This window comes from Aquarana catesbeiana, linkage group LG04 (assembly GCF_042186555.1).
Source record: "Aquarana catesbeiana isolate 2022-GZ linkage group LG04, ASM4218655v1, whole genome shotgun sequence".
In the NCBI taxonomy this organism is placed as follows: Eukaryota; Metazoa; Chordata; class Amphibia; order Anura; family Ranidae; genus Aquarana; species Aquarana catesbeiana.
Genome location: NC_133327.1, coordinates 639,033,028 through 639,054,933, shown reverse-complemented (window position 1 = coordinate 639,054,933; position 21,906 = coordinate 639,033,028).

Sequence of the window (21,906 nt, the reverse complement as noted above, 5' to 3'; positions counted from 1 at the left end):
ATCCCCTGACCCTGAAGCCCCCCCCCAGGTGCCACCCAAGCCGCCGGGCTGCCTAGGAAAGGTCCCACCAGCCGAAGGTCTCGCTTCCATTGCTGCCGGGGTTCCACGTGGCACATCTTCCTCCGATAGGGAGAGTTCCCCTTCTGATCAATCGTCCACTGTCTCTTCCTCTCTCACCGACAGCCCTCCAGGGGAGACATCCCTGGATGCCGAGGATCCGCGCTGTGTCTGGCCTCTCCTCCATGTACTGGATCCGCCTGTGGATTTCTTTGTCGCCTTCCCTCCACCTCTGCCGTCTCCCGATCTCCGCTGCTCTTGGGCACCGTCTCTCTCTGCCGTCCCCCTCGGTCCTCCACGTCTCTGGGAGCCGCCGGCTGCTGGGTGGGAAGGCCCGGCGGCCGCTGCGGAATGTATCCCCCGCTGAAGCCCCAATTTTCATAGCCTGTCGCGTGGCGGGCCTAACATGGGCCCCAGGAGTTCTGGAGGGCCTGCCCGCCGAACCCGTCTCTGTTGGGGATTCCTCCCAGAGCCTCCTGCTTCCAGCCCAGTCATGCGCTTTGCGGGGGGCTCTGAAGGGGCCCTTAAGGGACTCCCTGTATGACGCTGGACCCTGGGGGAGGAGTCTGGAGAGAAGCGCTCCAGCATCCAGGACCGCCAAGCTTGCACAGACTCCTTCCCCGCGGTGCTGGTTTCCATTACTCCCTCGCCTAGGACCAGTGACACCTGGTCCCACAGCCACCGCTCACCTTTGGTCGCAGCTGCGGCGCGCAGCTGGGCCATGAGGTCTTCTATAGCCGACATGCTGTACACGCTCTAAGTTCTCTCCTCCAGCTAACACTGACACTGGGGAGGGACGTTACTTCTAATTTTCCTCTGCTGCTAGCTCCTCCTCTTCCTCCCCCTCCTCCATTCAGGGACTTTGTATTCACCTTTCCTGTCCCCTGTTCCCCCAGTCATGAAAGCCCTACATTTTATTCCTTTTCTTTCTTTACTCTGGGCTTTTCTTGATTATTGTAAAACAGATGATACATACACCCCTTGTTCTACCCGGTCAACCCAACTCCATTACCTTACCCATTTTCCCAGTAATGGAGACCACACTGGAGTAATTATTGGCCGTAGCAGCCCCTTTATTAACAACTCAAATAAAATTATAGATAACTATAAACAACATCAGTTAACCTTTCTGGCGGTATGATTATTTCGGATTTTAGGTGCTGAAAGCGGTACAATTATTTTGCATGGAAATTTGACGTTTTATATTGTAGGTCTGTAAATCTTAACAATAACACACTTAAATCTGTCCAAACCAGAGTCTAGTAGATATCCCGGGTATGATAAAGTTTGAAACACAAAAACATAAATTATAATATAATAAATAAAAATAAATAATTAAAAAAAATTAAAAAAAATAGTAATAAAATAAATTTCCCCACAATTCACTATCGCTCAATTCTGCAAGTGTTCTAATTTACTATCGCTGTTTTCTAGCTGGTCTAAAGCCACTTTTGACGTAAAGGGACACTTTTTGGTTGCTATGGACAATCTCCAGTTTCCAGGCAGAAAGAACAGTGTATATCATATAAAACTGCATGCAGGGAATGGGCCAGAGCACTGGGGACAAAAGGGATGTGAAATCATTTCATACAGTACTGTAATCTGTAAGATTACAGTACTGTATGTGTTATGATTTTGACATTTTTTTGAATTTGCCGCCAGGCTCCGCCCCCGTGCGTCGCGCAGCTCGCAGGGAACGGAGCCTGGCACGGAGAGGCTTCGGAGGAGGACGGAGCCCTCGGACACTGCGGGGGACATCGCAGGATCCCGGGGACAAGGTAAGTAACGCCGCCCCAGGATCCTGCAATGCGATCCCGAGTGTGGCTCGGGGTTACCGCTAATGGTACTGAATTTTAACCCCGAGCCACACTCAGGAAACCCGCCAGGGAGGCTAAACCACCTCAAATAGTCACATTGGTCTTTGCAGGACATCCCCCAAAATTACCATAATGATCATAACAATGCACTGCGGTACCTTTAACTGAAACTAGGCCTCCAGCTGACAAGCTAGCTCAGAGACAACCAAACCACTGACAACAGTGCACCCTTTAACCAAATTCCAGCTAAACCAACGTTAGCTGGAATACCACCAAACGGGCCCATACCACCGATGGGACCCATATTCATCCTTATCTGGGGTTTCTTCCTTCACCCGCAAAGACCAACACCCGCCACAGCAAACAAGGGTAAAAACCTTGCTGGGTACCATCCTGTAATCCTAAAGCCCACACGTCGATCCCAACTGCATTCAGGTGCACCCCATCTCCTCGAAGGTAACGCCATGTCTCCACTTCCAGCCATGAATGCTTAATTGCCAGCCCCCCATTCCTGACCACAAACCTGCTGACATCCCTATTTACCTTCTTTCTGGCCTTATTAACCCGTTCCACACACACTCTAAGCTCTCTCCTCCAGCTAACACTGATGCTGGGGAGGGACTTTACTTCTAATTTTCCTCTGCTAGGTCCTCCTCTTCCTCCCTCTCCTCCACTCAGGGACTTTGTACCATCCCCCTTTCCTGTCCCCTGTTCCCCCAGTCATGAAAGCCCTACGTTTTATTCCCTTTCTTTCTTTACTCTGGGCTTTTCTTTTTGGGTGGAGCTCCACTTTAACTCAAAAAAGTACCTTCCATTGCGCTCAACCTCTTCCAAATCTCTGTGATCTGACTTCCTGTTAGAGGGTGGCTATGTTTATTCTCCATGGTCCGACTGTTTGTACGAATGTGGCCCACCTCTCTTGTTCGCTCCCAAAATATGCTTAAGACTATGGGATGTGTAATGTCCATAGAGCAGTGCAAATGACCGCAACTAAGGTGCACTGCTCGTTCCAAACAAATTGAAAAGAGGGGAAAAAAGGAGAGGTACAGGAGGGTGTTGAGAGCTGGAGAGATTTACACTCATTATGCCCATAATGTGCACTCTTTTAGGATATAGCATATACCTACTTGCCCTAACCTTAGTTAAAGTTGCTGGTCTCTAGGAAGGCTGATTGCTACTGGTTCACAGATGAGCTAAAAGCCTGGAGCCATGCCTGAGTATTTGCCATAAGTATTAACCACTACAAACCACATATCTCTCTGTGGGGTACCCCAAATAACACAAGCAATTACATATTGCTAACTGGCTGTAGGTGGAGTCGCATTATAATTAGGGGGCATGGCATAGGGGAAAAATAAAAATGCGGCACGCGCAGCGCTGAAAAATGGATGTTGTTTACGCAAAATAGTGGGCGTGGCTTAAATGGGCATGGCTCAAAGGGGGTGTGGTTAGAGTCTGAGATGAATGAGTGATGGAGAGGGAAAGGAGGAAAGGGGGGAGAGGGAGAGGGATGCAGGAACAGCAGCCCCTCAGATCCTACACCACAACACTACTAGTATCAGGGACCCCAGATCATGCTGGATGATGCAATGTCATTATGCATTAAACAAGGCATCTTGGCTCTTGTAGTTCCTCAGCCTAGTTATCTGTAAATGCTGTAATCATACCAAGTACCCTAGTGCATGCTGGCTCTTGTAGTTCTAGAGACCAGACCATGCTGGGTGATGTAATGTCATTATATAGCAAACAAGTCAGGCTGGTTCTTGTAGTTCTACAAACCACTTACTGTATCTAATGGTGTCTATGCTGGATGGGATTCCATTTTAGTACAAGTCAGGCATGCTGGCTCTTGCAGTTCCACAGACCACTTATCTCCTGGTGTCGTTAGTATCAGGGACCCTAGACCCTAGTAGACCATACTGGGTGATGCAATGGCATTATATAGCAAACAAGTCATGCTGGTTCTTGTAGTTCTACAAACCACTTACTGTACCTAATGGTGTCTATGCTAGATGAGATGCCATTTTAGTATAAAAACAAGCCAGGCATGCTGGCTCTTGTAGTTCCTCAGTAAATTGGTATTTACACCCAAGGCAGACACAAACAATAAAGCCATGGACATAAATATACCAATCTCAGGCAAACATCTCAGAGTAACCCCTTAATAAATCACCTTGGAATTACATGGCTCTTCCAGGAAATCATTACTGCCACATTGGCTTTAACAATAACAAAACAAGTATCTAGGCAGGTTAATCAGCATGACATGTTTTCCTCACTCTGTGCCACATTGCTTTGCTTTCTCCCATACTGGAGGGGGGGATCTGAGCCATCATTAATCTGAAGGGGTATTGGTCACATGTTGCTCCACGGGGGCGGAGGGTTGGCTGATCTCTTCCTGTTGTGTTCAGTGGAGAGGGGAGGGGTCTCCAATCCCTGCAGCCACTGAAGAGAGAAGCCGATTGGCTGCCCTCTCCTCTCCACTGAACACAAGGGGAAACTACTCATGGTAATGGTGGCGGCTAACTTTGTGTAGCCTGCTGCCGCTTTTAGCCCAAAACATCCCCAATTTTCCCGGGACAAAACCAAAATCCCGGGAAAATAATCAGGACAAGCTTAAATCGGGACGAGGGTCCAAAAATCGGGATTGTCCTGGGAAAATCGGGACTGTTGGCAAGTATGTGTAAATGCATAGAGTTAATGTAATCACAGGCAAGCAGCGCAAGTTAATAGTCATCTGACAATTAGCAGGTTAATCCTACCTTGGAGACATGTACCACCAAGGATCATACCACAACCAAGCATCAATATACGGTGAGCCCAGTCTGCAGGGCCAGTCTCTGCATTTATAGGAAAGGGATCAGTATCACCTGTTATCAGTCCAAGCATTAGCAATACTGCAGACACAGACTTCAACCTGTGAAACATTAGTAACAGAGTGGCACTATGGACAGCCAGTAAGATTTGCATGTGAGAAAGGACCGGAACACAGCATGTAATGCATAGGTGGAGGGAGTACATGACTGTAGCAGCAGTGGAGTTAACACAGAGGGGGAGTGTATATTAGTTAACCGAGGGGGAGGCACTAGGAGGGTCTTTATATGTTCATCCCGCCCTGGGGGGAGTAACAGTTTTCCTGAAGAAAGTTCCCTGAAGAGCAGCATGGCTGACCTGGAGCACCTGATGGAGCAGATGTGAGTAGAAGCAATGGTGAGAGGGGCAGCCTGGCTCCAGGACACCTTAGAGGAAGCAGTGAGGGGAACAGAGCCTGCATCTAGCAGGGGGGTAACGAGTGACACTAGGACTCGGCGGTCGCGGCCCCCAGAGAGGTTTTCCCCTGAACAGCGGCAGCCTGGGACTCACTCCGGTCCCTCAGCGGGCCCGCCGCCAAAGAGAGTGGCAAGCGAACGGGAGGGACGGGGGAGAACCGAGGGTGGACCGAATGGCGGTCAGCGGGATGGAGCGGGAGCGGCGCAGCGGCCTAGCACAGCCAGAGTGGAGAGAAGCGTTAGCCCCGCCCCCAGAGTGAGGGAGTCGGATGTGCGCAGCGGTGCACGAGGAGAGATCCCTGGGCCTTCTGGTTCCACGGCAGGGGATCGCAGTAGAAGCGAGAGAGGACGGCCGGGTAGAGCAGCGATAGTACCTGACGGCAGGACTGTGGTTCCCAACACCGGTCCGGGCAAGGTACAGCAAAAAACGACAGGCAGATGGGATACGTGGAGGCGGGGGTGTACGGCCGCGGTTTCCACGGCAACCTTGGTGTCCAGGCCGGGTGGGCATTCATTGGCTGAGGAGGAAGAAGGAGAGTGCATTGGGGAGGATGAGCGGTCCGGGTCAGAGGAAGAGGCGCCCCCCCCCCCTCCAGGAGGACAACAGCGGTGGAGAACAGAAGTCCGGCTGATGAGGCTACGCCTGTGCAGCCTGGTGAGCCTAATGTCATGATTTCTGTTGCAGGTCTGCCGAGTAGTGGGGGGCTGGGGGTTGCAGGTGTGAGTGAAGCTGGCAGAGTGAATGACACAAACGGGGGGCCTCTGGCTTAGGGGGTTTTCTTGGCAGGCATAAAAGAGCTCTTACAGCGTTTTGAAGCGGCAGAAAAGGGTCGCACGGGCCCGGCGGCGGCATGGGTTCCGCCGGGGGTTGCAGGTGGAGCAGAAAAAAGTGGAGGGCCGGTGGTGCAGGCCGCAGTCGCATTGCCCAGCCCAGCGGTGACAGTGAGTGGGGCCGCGGAAGGGACGGAAAAATCAGCGGAGGCAGCTGGCAGGCAGGACATAACAAGGTTTGTTGACGCGGCAAAATGCGAGGTCTATGTTTGCTAGGAGGGACCGTTAGGGTCGCACTTAAAACAAGAAGTGCGTGAAAAACTGTGAAAAGGTGAGTATGTGGACATTTTTTCACTGCTACCATTGGAAAAATTTAATCTTGATAGAGTTAAGCCGCATGGCTCTAAGAAGGAGGATGAGGAGAAGAGGAGATATCGTTTGATCCCTAGAACGTTTGCTAACTGGTTGCAAGCGTTTGCGATTATGGCAAGTGTGATAGGGGAAAAAACAACCCGAGCATTGTTCGGCACTGTTTTGTTATCAAGATGCTATTTGGTGAGGCGTACAGAGTTTATGGGGGAACAGCATGGTTGAGGTATGACGAACAATTCCGACAACGGAGGGTGGTCAGGCCGGCTCTGCGTTGGGATCACAAGGACATCAGCCTCTGGATGAAATTGATGACGACGGCGAGGGGCCCCAATCAGTTTTTTCAGGGGGGGGGCGGTGGACCTTCGTCCCAGGGACATTCGGTCGGAAATAGAAAAGGGATTTGTTGGCAATACAACACCGGGACATGCAGGTTGGAGTCGCATGTAAGTATAAACACGAGTGTTCAGGGCGGGGGGATCTCACCCCGGTCCAGAGGTTCCAAGCAGGGAAAAGCACGTACAGGAGAGACTGCAAACAAAAGGGAGGACCCCAGTGAAGGTGGAAAGGATGCGACCGTTTCTAGGTAGGTATCCGGACAGGGCAGCAGCTCAATTGTTGGAGGTAGGTTTTTTCGGTTGGCTTTAAGATCCCATGCGAGTTGACGGTGATTCCACCGGTTCCATGCAATTTGTGGTCAGCAATGCAACATCCGGATGTGTTTTGGAGAAGCTAAGGAAGGAAGTTGCATTGGGGCGGATGGGTGGCCCATTTCCAGCGGCGCCGTTTGACGATCTGGTGGTCTCGCCGCTGGGGGTGGTACCAAAAAAAAGGAACCAGGTAAATTTAGGCTAATTCATCACCTATCTTTCCCAAAAGGGGGGTCAGTGAACGATGCTATAGATCAGGGGGCGTGCTCCGTGACCTATACTTCATTTGACGCGGCAGTGGGATGGGTCCGTCTTTACGGTTAGGGGGCCCTGATGGCGAAAGCGGATGTGGAATCTGCTTTCAGACTACTGCCGGTGCACCAGGATAGTTTTAGGCTACTAGGTTGTCATTGGAACAATGAATTCTACGTGGACAATTGCTTACCCATGGGCTGCTCAATATCGTGCGCGATATTTGGACACTTTAGCTCCTTCGTGGAATGGGTTGTGCGGGATGTGTCGGGGGTGAATTCTGTTATTCATTACCTAGACGATTTTTCTTTGTATAGGTCCGGCGGCCTCCAGGATTTGTGTGGTGCTGTTAGCCACGCTGGAGCACATCGCAGATAGATTTGGCATTCCATTGGCTGCTGATAAGACGGAGGGACCGTGAACGGTCATCCAGTTTTTTGGGCATTGTCATAGATTCGGACGCAATGGAATGCAGGCTGCCGGACGATAAGCTGGAAGATCTGAAGAGAGAAATCGCAGGGCTTTTAGGTTTAAAGAAAGTGCAGTTAAGGACACTACAGTCAGTATTGGGCAAGCTGAATTTTGCACGCCGCATATTACCGATGGGGAGGGTGTTTAGTCGCAGGCTTGCGTCTAGCACGAGTGGAATAAAATCACCGTGACATTTCGTGCGATTAAGAGAAACGCACAGGGCAGATTTGAGAGTGTGGTATATGTTTTTGGAAGCTTTTAACGGTAGGACACTGTGGATGTCTGGTCCAGTCAGCAACTTTGACCTGGAACTATTCACGGATGCCGCAGGTTCCACAGGTTTTGGGGCATTTTTTCAGGGACAATGGAGTGCAGGACCATGGCCCCAAGCATGGGTGGAGGCAGGATTCACGAAGAATCTGGTGCTGCTGGAGTTGTTTCCGGTAGTGCTGGCAGTGGAGCTGTGGGGAACATCATTCAGGGATCAGAAGGTGCGTTTCCATGGGGACAATTTGGGGGTGGTGCAAGTTATCAACGGGATTACGGCATCATCCACGCCAGTGATCAGGTTATTGCAACACTTAGTATTGCGCTGTCTGCAGTTGAATGTTTTCATTCATGCGGTACACTTACCAGGGGTGGAAAATGTGATAGCTGATGCGTTGTATCACTTTCAGTGGGACAGGTTTCGGGAGTTGGCGCCGGAGGCGGAGCAGCAAGGAGTACCTTGTCCCGAATGGCTGTGGGGGATAGCATTGGCCTCATCGCGGGATGGATAAGGAAGTCGGTGAGTGGGTCTACATGGGCAGCGTACTCTAAAGTATGGAACGAATGGATGGGGTTTGTTCAAGGAATAGGGGAGGAGCCGGTGGGGCGAGAAGTGAGGTTGTTGTTGATTTATTACATTGCCAGAAAAATGGAGGAAGGCGTGTCTGCGTCGTGGTAAATAAGACGGTTGCGGGTTTGGCTTTTCTGTTTAAATTACAAGGACAGGTGGACTTTGCTAAGGATTTTGGGTAAGGCAGGCTATGAAGGGCTATAGGAAGTCATGATCGGGGTATTAGTCAGCCCTTCTAGGAAAGTGAAAGGGGGGCTGGGTTATCATGATGTACAGTATGGAGCGGAGGGGTTAAAGTTGTGGTTACGGAAATCTAAGACCGATCAGCTGGGAAAAGGAAGACTGGTGCAAGTTTACCCAGTGAAGGGATCACAATTATGCCCGGTAGAAGCAGTTCGGGAATTTTTTAAAAGTTCGTTCAGAACGACCGGGCCCCTTTTTGGTACATTTAAGTGGTGAAATTTTATCTAGATTTCAATTTGCGGCAGTCTTTACAAAATGCATACGGGGTTTGGGCCTGGATGAGAAGGATTTCTCGTCCTATTCGTTTAGGATAGGAGCAGCTACGGAAGCAGTCAGAAAAGGTATGCATGCACCGTTATGGGATCTCTGTTATGGGATCACTGTTATGGTATCTCTGTTATGGTATCTCTGTTATGGGATCACTGTTATGGGATCTCTGTTATGGGATCTCTGTTATGGGATCTCTGTTATGGGATCTCTGTTATGGGATCTCTGTTATGGGATCTCTGTTATGGGATCACTGTTATGGGGATGTGGTAAAGAAGGTGGAATATAGGAGTTTTTTTTTTTTTATTGTTCGGTTGTTTTTCTTTTCTTCTGTTTCAGATTCGTTGCTGAGGATGGTCTGGATCATGGGCCATTCTTACGTGTCCTGGGGGGCACGGAGAGGTGATGCACGTTTTTGAGGGTAGGCAATTGGGTTTCAGCAAATGGGAGGCATGTATCAAGTGGTTGGGGTTCCCCGGCATGTTGTGGGGAAGGTTGGTTGCTGAGGTTCATCGGTATGCACAACGAGATAGGCCGCCGGACGTATTAGTTATTCATTTAGGCGGCAATGACTTGTGCGTTAGGGCCATGGTAGACATTAAACGGGACATAAAGTAGGACGTTTGGCAGTTGAAGGAAGCTTTTCCTAAGATGGTGATTGTCTGGTCCGACATGGTGGCGCAGACATCATGGAGGATGGCTAGGTCGGTAGAAGGTGTGAACAGGGCACGGAGAAAAATAAACAGAGAAGTGAGCAAGTTTGTGATTAATAATGGTGGTTTAACGGTGAGACACCTTGAACTTGAGTTTGAAACCTGGAGGTATTTAAGGTCTGATGGGGTTCACTTGAACGAAGTGGGTATAGACTTGTGGGCCTTAGGTTTACAAGATGGCATACAGCGAGCACTTCGGGTGTGGAGGGGCACACAAGAATAAGGTTTTATTCTCGTGTGCTGTGGCGGGCGTTGGTCTGGGCAAGAGAAAAAAGATGGCAAAAAGTAAGAGTTTTTTTTGGGAGCCAGCGTTGATATGGCTCATGATGGTGGTTCCCGGTTAATGGAGGTTAACTGGGAAGTGATAATGGGGCTCTGCGGTCATTGGTAGTCTCTGAGCCAGCTTGTCGGCTTGAGGCCTATGTGACAAATTTGATGGGACCGCAGGGTAAGTTTTTGTTATTGGACACTGATGATTATGAAGATATTGCTCAGACCAACGCTTGAGAAATTAGACAGGTTGTTTAACAGATGTTGTTGTTTTGCTGTTTTATGTTGGATATGTTTTATATCCATAGTGTTGATATTCTAAGGTATATTTGTTTGAATAAAATAGGCTGCTACGGCCTTTTATACTCCAATATCGGTGTGGTCTGAATTATTGGGGTAAGGGTTTTTAGTGGTGGCAGAAGGGCATGTTAATTACATCTGTTATCCTACAGTCATGATATATGCTTTTCAGAAATGCAAACTAACAGCATACCTGCAGAAAATAAGTCAAGACTGTAGGGCCAGGCTTGTTCAGTTAATACAAAGGCTTCAGCCCAGCACAGCACACCTGCTATCAGCATTAGCAGTTTTGTAGACACAACCACAACCCTTCAGAAATGCAAGCTTAACCACATACTTGCAGCAGTAACTGAATAATATGGATTTGTGCACCATGTGGTGCCTTACCACCTTCATGCTTCATGTCCAAACAGAAAGTCCAATGAATGTCCATCCATGGCATCATGATAAAGGAAAAATCCCTAGAGACCAGATTTCCTCACCACCCTTTCTTCCTGGATCCTGATGGGGGGGGGCTCCGCCATATAGGTGTTCATGTCAGCCTGTACAGCGGGGAGCTTCGTCACAGGAGAGGCTTGAACCTGTGCGGCTTGGCCAGATGAATCTGGCAAGGTGAGGGAAAAGAAAAATCCTGCTTTCAGCAGTAGCATAACCTGCTGTAGCAGTGAGGAAAAAAAAAGAGAATGCTGCGGGCAGGGAGGAGACCTACTCTTATAGTATAACCGGTCCTGAGATAGGGCAGGGGGCGGAGCCTACCCATACATATATGCTGTCATGCTGTGTCAGGAAAACATATTTGTTATTTTTAAAGAAGAAAAAAATAGACTTTACAATCACTTTAAGTAGTGGATGTGCATGGATTATTTTTGAAGAAATAAGGATATTGTTTGGTGTCACTTTAAGGCTCCGTTACACTTTGGCTTGTAGCTCGAAGCTGCTCAACAAGCAAGAACCTATTGTTTTCAATAGCCCTTGTTCACATCTGAGCATCCTGTCGCTTGTAGTAAAAAGCCTTTCGCTCAAAAATGTACATGAGATACTTTTCAGACAGTATTGAGTATTTTTGTCCCCATAGACTTCAACGAAAATGCCTGTAAAGCATGACATGAGCTTTTTTTTTTAGCGTTAAAATCATTTTGTCGTGTGTATATATATATATATATATATATATATATATATATATATATATATACTCTGCATCCAGTCAGTGTAGCCTAGAGATCTGCATTCTACAGTGCATTCCGTGGTGTACTATTTCTAATCTACTTCAGGCAGTGTATTTGATATATATATATATATATATATATATATATATATATATATATATATATATATATATATATATATATATATATATATATATATATATATTACAGTCAGTCTAATATATATATATGTATATACATACACTCTGCGGCATCCAGTGTAGCATATATCTACAGTGCATTCGGTGTACTGTTTCTACTACTTTTCTGGTGGTGTACACATCACACAATACAGTGCAGCCGTAGTGCAGTTGCTACTACTTTTCTGGTGGTGTACACATCACACAAAACAGTGCAGCTGTAGTGCAGTTGCTACTACTTTTCTGGTGGTGTACACAGCACACAATACAGTGCAACTGTAGTGCAGTTGCTACTACTTTTCTGGTGATGTACACAGCACACAATACAGCGCAAATGTAGTGCAGTTGCTACTACTTTTCTGATAGTGTACACAGCACACAATACAAAACAACTGTAGTACAGTTGCTACTACTTTTCTGGTGGTGTACACAGCACACAAAACAGTGCAGCCATAGTGCAGTTGCTACTACTTTTCTGGTGGTGTGCACATCACATAATACAGTGCAGCCGTAGTGCAGTTGCTACTACTTTTCAGGTGGTGTACACATCACACAATACAGTGCAGTCGTAGTGCAGTTGCTACTACTTTTCAGGTGGTGTATACATCACACAATGCAGTGCAGCCGTAGTGCAGTTGTTACTACTTTTCTGGTGGTGTACACATTACACAATACAGTGCAACCGTAGTGCAGTTGCTATTACTTTTCTGGTGTTGTACACATTACACAATACAGTGCAACTGTAGTGCAGTTGCTACTACTTTTCTGGTGGTGTATGCATTACACAATACAGTGCAACCATAGTGCAGTTGCTACTACTTTTCTGATGGTGTACACATTACACAATACAGTGCAGCCGTAGTGCAGTTGCTACTACTTTTCTGGTGGTGTACACAGCACAGAAAACAGTGCAACCGTAGTGCAGTTGCTACTACTTTTCTGGTGGTGTACACATTACACAATACAGTGCAACCGTAGTGCAGTTGCTACTACTTTTCTGGTGGTGTACACAGCACACAATACAGTGCAACCATAGTGCAGTTGCTACTACTTTTCTGGTGGTATACACATTACGCAATACAGTGCAGCCGTAGTACAGTTGCTACTACTTTTCTGGTGATGTACACATTACACAATACAGTGCATCCTTAGTGCAGTTGCTACTACTTTTCTGGTGGTGTACACAGCACACAAAACAGTGCAGCCATAGTGCAGTTGCTACTACTTTTCTGGTGGTGTGCACATCACATAATACAGTGCAGCCGTAGTGCAGTTGCTACTACTTTTCAGGTGGTGTACACATCACACAATATAGTGCAGTTGCTACTACTTTTCAGGTGGTGTATACATCACACAATGCAGTGCAGCCATAGTGCAGTTGTTACTACTTTTCTGGTGGTGTACATATTACACAATATAGTGCAACTGTAGTGCAGTTGCTACTACTTTTCTGGTGGTGTACACAACACACAATACAGTGCAACTGTAGTGCAGTTGCTACTACTTTTCTGGTGGTGTACACATCACACAATACAGTGCAGCCATATTGCAATTGCTACTACTTTTCTGGTGGTGTGCACATCACATAATACAGTGCACCCGTAGTGCAGTTGCTACTACTTTTCAGGTGGTGTACACATCATACAATACAGTGCAGCCGTAGTGCAGTTGCTACTACTTTTCAGGTGGTGTACACATCATACAATACAGTGCAGCCGTAGTGCGGTTGCTACTACTTTTCAGGTGGTGTACACATCACACAATACAGTGCAGCCGTATCGCAGTTGTTACTACTTTTCTGGTGGTGTACACATTACACAATACAGTGCAGCCGTAGTACAGTTGCTACTACTTTTCTGGTGATGTACACATTACACAATACAGTGCAACCTTAGTGCAGTTGCTACTACTTTTCTGGTGGTGTACACAGCACACAATACAGTGCAACCATGGTGCAGTTGCTACTACTTTTCTGGTGGTGTACACATTACTTAATACACTGCAGCTGTAGTGCAGTTGCTACTACTTTTATGGTGGTGTACACATCACACAATACAGTGCAGCCGTAGTGCAGTTGCTCCTACTTTTCTGGTGGTGTACACATCACAAAATGCAGTGCAGCCATAGTGCAGTTGCTACTACGTTTCTGGTGGTGTACACATCACACAATACAGTGCAGCCATAGTGCAGTTGCTACTACTTTTCTGGTGGTGTACACATCACACAATACAGTGCAGCCGTAGTGCAGTTGCTACTATTTTTCTGGTGGTGTACACAACACACAAAACAGTGCAACCGTAGTGCAGTTGCTACTACTTTTCTGGTGGTGTACACAACACACAATACAGTGCAACCGTAGTGCAGTTGCTACTACTTTTCTGGTGGTGTACACATCACAAAATGCAGTGCAGCCATAGTGCAGTTGCTACTACTTTTCTGGTGGAGTACACAACACACAAAACAGTGCAACCGTAGGGCAGTTGCTACTACTTTTCTGGTGGTGTACACAACACACAATACAGTGGAACCGTAGTGCAGTTGCTACTACTTTTCTGGTGGTGTACACATCACACAATACAGTGCAACCATAGTGCAGTTGCTACTACTTTTCTGGTGGTGTGCACATCACATAATACAGTGCAGCTGTAGTGCAGTTGCTACTACTTTTCAGGTGGTGTACACATCATACAATACAGTGCAGCCATAGTGCAGTTGCTACTACTTTTCAGGTGGTGTACACATCACACAATACAGTGCAGCCGTAGTGCAGTTGCTACTACTTTTCAGGTGGTGTACACATCACACAATACAGTGCAGCCGTATCGCAGTTGTTACTACTTTTCTGGTGGTGTACACATTACACAATACAGTGCAGCCATTGTACAGTTGCTACTACTTTTCTGGTGATGTACACATTACACAATACAGTGCAACCTTAGTGCAGTTGCTACTACTTTTCTGGTGGTGTACACATCACACAATACAGTACAGCCATAGTGCAGTTGCTACTACTTTTCTGGTGGTGTGCACATCACATAATACAGTGCAGCTGTAGTGCAGTTGCTACTACTTTTCAGGTGGTGTACACATCATACAATACAGTGCAGCCGTAGTGCAGTTGCTACTACTTTTCGGGTGGTGTACACATCACACAATACAGTGCAGCCGTATCGCAGTTGTTACTACTTTTCTGGTGGTGTACACATTACACAATACAGTGCAACCGTAGTGCAGTTGCTATTACTTTTCTGGTGGTGTACACATCACACAAAACAGTGCAGCCATAATGCAGTTGCTCCTATGTTTCTGGTGGTGTACACATCACACAATACAGTGCAGCCATAGTGCAGTTGCTACTACTTTTCTGGTGGTGTACACATCACACAATACAGTGCAGCCGTAGTGCAGTTGCTACTATTTTTCTGGTGGTGTACACAACACACAAAACAGTGCAACCGTAGTGCAGTTGCTACTACTTTTCTGGTGGTGTACACAACACACAATACAGTGCAACCGTAGTGCAGTTGCTACTACTTTTCTGGTGGTGTACACATCACACAATACAGTGCTGTGTGGTGTTGCCAAACAAAATATACATCATGTCCGGAAGGCCACCAAGGAGAGGCAGACACTCACAGGCCACTAAAAGAGGGCAAGCAAGCTCTGTGTCTACAATCAACAGTGCTGGTCGCGGACATGGTGCATCCTCTGCAGGTAGCCGTGGGGCACGCTTGTCTTTTTTTTCTGCTGCTGGCTGTGTTATTGAGGCAGAACATGCAGAAGAGTTGGTGGAGTGGATAACAAAGCCGTCCTCATCCTCCTCATGCTCTGTCACCCAGGCTCAGTGTAGTTTGCCTTCCAATGCAGCTGCCAAAGCAGCCTATTCCCCGGCTCATTGTCCATAGTCACTCCTTCCGTAGCCCCACCATCATGCAAGGAGGAGTCCCCCGAACTATTTGACCACAGTGTCGGGTACATGCTGATGGAGGATGCGCAGCGACTAGAAGGCTCCGATGTTGGTTCCCAGGTTGAGGAAGGGAGTAACGTGAGCCTAGAGAGAGGGGGTGCCCAAGAAAGACTAGAAACTGGAAGTCATGTTCCCCCAGCCGCAGCATACTGCCAAGCTTGCTCCAGTGACCATAAGGGAGGTGATGATGAGGTCACTGACTCTACTTTGGCGCCTGATAGAAGCGAGGAGGAGGAGGCACAACTCAAATGAGGCAGGATGTCCTCTAGGGGGCAACCACTCTACTGCATCACACCACAGAGCTCCACAGGTGCAGGGCGCTGCTGACTCCCCACTGATTTTGAAAAGTTCCTTAGTGTGGGCCTTTTTTGACACGTGTGCAGCAGATCACACCGTTGCTGTTTGCAACCTATGTCTGAAGCGGATCAAGTGTGGCCAGAACAGCAGTCGCTTGGGCACCACATGCTTGACCAGACATATGACGACCTCCCATGCAGTCCGTTGGCAACAGCACTTGAAAGACCCACATCAAAGAAAAAGGCGGACTTCTCCTTGCTCCATATCTGGGATCTCCAACCCCTCTATACCTCCAGTCCTCTCAAAAACCTGCACTGAGAGGAATTAAGGTATAGCAATAGGTGTCCCAAGTACTTGCAGCTAATCTGCTATCAGTACACCTCCATCTGATCTTAGCAAGCAAATTTCCCTACCCCAGTTGCTAAACAGGAAAAAGAAATTCGGTCCCAGCCATCCACATGCTCAGCGTCTGAATGTTAGCTTGGCCAAATTGCTAGCACTGCAACTGCTGCCTTTTCAGCTGGTAGACTCTGCCCCCTTCTGTGAATTTGTGGAATGTGCTGTACCTCAGTGGCAGGTTCCAAAATGCCATTTCTTTTTACGGAAGGCCATTCCGGCACTCTACCAGCATGTGGAAGGCAATGTTTTGGCCTCCTTGGACAGGGTGGTCAGCAGTAAGGTGCATATTACCACTGACTCATGGTCCAGCAGGCATGAGCAGGGACATTACCTTTTCTTCACTGGGTAATTCTGCTTGCAGCTGCGAAAGATGCAGGACAGGGTTCAGTATTGTTGGAGCTTGTTCCGCCACCATGCCTCCAAAATGCTAGTGGTCATTCTGCCACAGCTCTCTCCTCCACCCCCTCCTCTTCTTCTTTCTCTATGGCCTCTTCTTATGATTTCACCTCTGAACCAGCGGTGCTCCGTAAGCGGTCAAGGGCATACGCAACACTCAGGCAAAAAGATGCCATGCGGTGCTTGAGTTGGTCTGCTTAGGGGACAGGAGCCACACTGGGGCAGAGATTCTGTCAGCTCTGCAGGGGCAGGCTCAGAGGTGGTTGAAGCCACGCCAGCTTCAGCCAGGAATGGTTGTATGCGATAATGGCACCAACCTTTTCTCCACGCTCCAACAGAGACACTTGACCCATGTCTAATGTTTGGCACACATCCTGAATTTGGTGGTGCAGCAGTTCTTGAGCAGGTACCCAGGCTTACAGGATCTCTTGAGGCAGGCCAGAAAAGTCTGTGGTCATTTCTGCCGGTCATACAATGCCAGTGCTCAGCTGGCTGACATTCAAAGGGAATGCAAACTGCCCACCAACCGCCTCATTTGTGACATGCCCGCCAGGTGGAACTCAACGTTGGCAATGCTGCAGTGGCTGCACTCACAGCAGGGGGCCATCAATGAGTACCTGTGTGAGTATGCCACCAGGACAGGGTCAGGGGAGCTTGGCTTTTTTTCGCCAGGCCAGTGGCTACTGATCAAGGATTCATGCACTGTCCTGTCACCATTTGAGGAGGCCACGAGGATGGTGAGCAGCGACAATGCATGCATCAGTGATACTGTCCCTTTTGTCTTCCTGTTGGAGCACACGCTTTATGTGGAATAATGGACAGGGCACTTGAGGCAGAACAGCGGGAGGAAGAGGAGGACTTCATTACCTCTCAAGGCCCCCTTTATACAGATAGCAATCCTGTGGGCCCACCAAACACACAAGAAGAAGAGGAGGAGCATTGTGTCAGCATGGATGAAGAGGATAACACTCAGCAGCAGTCTTCAAGGAATGGTTTTCAGTCCCCAGAAACCCAAGGAGTTGTACGTGGTTGGGAGGGGGTAGTTGCTGACAACATCATCCTCAGTGACCCAGAGGACTCACAATTGAATGTGTCTGCAAACTTACGCTGCATGGCCTCCCTGATTCTGCAAAGCCTGTGAAAGGACCCTAGGATTCGTGGTATCAAGGAGAGGGATCATTACTGGCTGGCAACTCTTCTTGATCCACATTACAAGGGTAAGGTTGCAGAATTCATCCTGCCTTCGCAGAGGGAGCAGAGGATTAAACATCTTCAGGAGGCCATGTAGAAAGGTTTGTGCAATGTGTTTCCAGACCCTGGGAGGTTACAATTTCTTGGTGCTGGACAACGTGTTGCTGAGGCTTCGGTCAGTAAGAGGAAGAGCAGTGGAGAAGGTGGCCGGCTGACCGATGCCTTTAGACAATTGTCTAGTCCTCAGCACCAAGGTCTGAACGGTTTAAGCAACCATTGCCAGTGTCTGCATTACATGGTGCAGGAATATCTTGGGGCAAGAGCAGACTTGGAGACCTTTCCAACAGACCATCCACTGGGTTACTGGGTCTTGAGGACCACTGCCAGAACTTACTCAATATGCAATTGAGCTACTGGCCTGTCCTGCATCCAGCATTCTTTCTGAACACACATTCAGTGCTGCTGGAGGGTTTCATAGAGTGCACAGACTCTGTCCACAGACTCCGTTGATAGGCTTACATTCATTAAAAATGAAACAGTTTTGGATCAGCAGTAGCTATCAAGCACCTGATGCTGATGTAACTGATTGATTTTTCTATGGATGTGGGATCCCTTGAAGACTGCCTATGCTGAGTGACTATCCTATGCCTCCTCAATCTTGATGATGCTAGCTTCCAACAATATTTTTGGTTTAGGGCACCACCACCACTGCCTAAGACCCCATTTTTCTGCCCCTGTTCAACAGGGGCATGTAATTAAAATTTTTGATCAAATATTTCATAGCAGGGCCTGTTCCTGCGCCCAACAAGCGTAACTGTGAGGGGTTACAGTGTTGTGGCACCACCACCCACTGCCTAAGGCCCAATTTTTCTGCCCCTGTTTAACAGGGGCATGTAATTACAATTTTTGACCAAATATTTCACAGCAGGGCCCGTTCCTGCGCCCAACAAAAGTATCTCTAAGGGGTTACAGTGTTGTGGCACCACCACCACCACTGCCTAAGGCCCAATTTTTCTTTCCCTGTTTAACAGGGGCATGTAATTACAATTCTTGATATAATATTTCATAGCAGGGCCCGTTCCTGCACCCAACAAGCATAACTGTGAGGGGTTACAGTGTTGTGGCACCACCACCACTGCCTAAGGCCCAATTTTTCTGCCCCTGTTTAACAGGGGCATGTAATTACAATTCTTGATATAATATTTCATAGCAGGGCCCGTTCCTGCACCCAACAAGCGTAACTGTGAGGGGTTACAGTGTTCTGGCACCACCAACACCTAAGGCCCAATTTTCTGCAGAGTATTTAGGGCAGGGTGGATAGTATATATACTTCTGTTCAGAGTATATAGTGCCTGGAGGCCCCCCATGCCATTTTTTTTCTAAATTTGGGTGCAGGGTTCCCCTTAATATCCATACCAGACCCAAAGATCCTTGTAATGGGCTGGGGGGACCCATGCCATTTTTCTCAATGATTTTCATGTACATTGCCGGGACCCGACAATACATTACAGCCGCAAGCAGTTTTAAATGACTTTTTTTCCTTTAGATATGCCATTTTGCTGTGGTATTGTTCTAAACATGCGAAAACTGCACCACTTTACAGGCATACTATAGACACCCCCAGGCACGATATTTAAAGGAATATCTCATTTTTATTGTTTCACTTTAAGCATTCTTAAAATCACTGCTCCCGAAAAAACGGCCATTTTTAAAACTTTTTTTGCATTGATACATGTCCCCTGGGGCAGAACCCGGGTCCTCAAAAACTTTTTAGGGCGAAAACTTGCATATAAGCCTTTAAAATTAGTACTTTTAGACTTTAAGGGTGTTCGCGTATTCGAACAAACTTTTTTGCATGTTCGGATGTTTCTGGTGCGAACTGAACTGGGGAGTGTTCGGCTCATACCTAGTTGGCAAAAGTACATGCTATTTTTTGGACCCATTCACACCATTTTTTATTCTGTTTGCTCTGAGCACCGTTGACCAACACAGTCCCAACACAATAGAAGGCAGTTTGCCTTGTTTAATGCATTGCACTACTGTGCGCTGAAAACTACTGCATGCAGTACGTCATTTCAACACAGTGGTCTGCAGCAGAAGCCTCCACATCCCAACAGCACTGTGTGAATAGAACTTAAAGTGGTTGTAACCCTAAAGAAACAAACAAAAAAAAAAAGATCCTGTTCCTTTAAGGCAGGGATAGGCAACCTCGGCCCTCCAGCTGTGGTGAAACTACAAGTCCCATGAGACATTGCAAGACCCTGACAATCACAGGCATGACTCCTAGAGGCAGCGGCATGATGGGATTTGTAGTTTCACCACAGCTGGAGTGCCGAGGTTGCCTACTCCTGCTTTAAGGCATGATCTATAGCAAAGTGCTTCTGCTGTGTAATTTGTCCCTTCCTATGTTGTAATATACCTGGTTGATCCTGTGTTCCTGTGTCCCCCTGTCTGTGCTGACCATGGTAATCATGACTGAAATGTTTGTTATTACCAAAACAAACAAACAAACAAAAATAACCAAACCTTTAACATCAATTTAAAATGCCCTGAAATAGCAGCATGCTGGAGAGTCAGACCGCTGCTCAACAGAGCCCACAGTGTTCTGGACCTCCAGTGGTCTGACATGCCCCTTTCCTAGTGCTCCAATCAACAGCACTCATAAGAAACACTAATGATTGGAGTTCTGAGCAGAGGGTGTGTCGGGACGGTGGAGACCTGGATCAATGTGCTCTGTGCTGAGAAGTGCTCTGACTCTCTAGTGTGCTGCTATCATGAGATATTTAATGCCTTGCTGCAGAAATTGTTACTGTTAAAAAAAAAAAAAAGAAAAAAGAAGACTATGGTTATTATTTTGTAAGCTGCCTGTCTGCACTGCAGTAATTGGAATTTAAGGTATCTGTTTCCATAGCCAAGGAAAGCAGGGAAGACTCCATGTCTTGAGTTATGTAGAAGTCATACATTTTCTTTTGGTTCATTTTCATTGTCATTATCTGCCGGAGCCTTCTGCTAGCAGGGATAGATCTGCTCCGACCCCGCTTCCTTGCAACGTGTTTTATGGACTGCTAGAATCGCCGTTCACCAGCCATGATTCCAGAGTGCGGGCAAAGGAAGGAAGAGGCGCTGGCCAATTTCTGTCTACCGAGAGAAAGGGAGCACAGTTGTGCCATGAGATGAGTTATAACCCTCCAGATGTCAGATTTGGGAAAAACAAAAGGCACTCGAGCACAATAATGGCTGCTTAAGAAATTAATCCAAACCTTAGCGGTGCCTCAGCAGCCACACTCCAAGTCTTGGCACCTCTTTGGGCGAAATTATGATCCACACAAAATGTGCTCTGAGCAGCTCTACCAGAACAAGCGAACAATTACATCTCTGCAAACTGCAAATGATGTGCCGCACGGCATCCTGGGAAATGTGTATGCTTCCATCAAATGTGTTTATTCCCAGAATATGACACAATAACTTAGCGTACCAAGTGTATTCGTCTTCCTATCTCTAATATTCTTTCTTTTTATTCTATCTATCTATCTATCTATCTATCTATCTATCTATCTATCTATCTATCTATCTATCTATCTATCTATCTATCTATCGATCTATCTCTATCTTTCTTTCATTCTTTCCAGCAAATGTGTTCATTTCCAGAATATGACACAATAGCTTACGTAAATGTTTCTTTCTTTCTTTCTTTCTTTCTTTCTTTCTTTCTTTCTTTTCTTTCTTTCTTTCTTTCTTTCTTTCTTTCTTTCTTTCTTTCTTTCTTTTATCTATCTATCTATCTATCTATCTATCTATCTATCTATCTATCTATCTATCTATCTATAATATTTCTTTCTTTCTTTCGTTTTTTCTTTCCTTACTCTTTCATTTTTTTATATCTATTTTGTATCTATCTATTTCTAACTATCTCTATTGTTTTTTCTTCCTATCTATCTATCTATCTATCTATCTATCTATCTATCTATCTATCTATCTATCTATCTATCTATCTATCTATCTATCTATCTATCTATCTATCTAT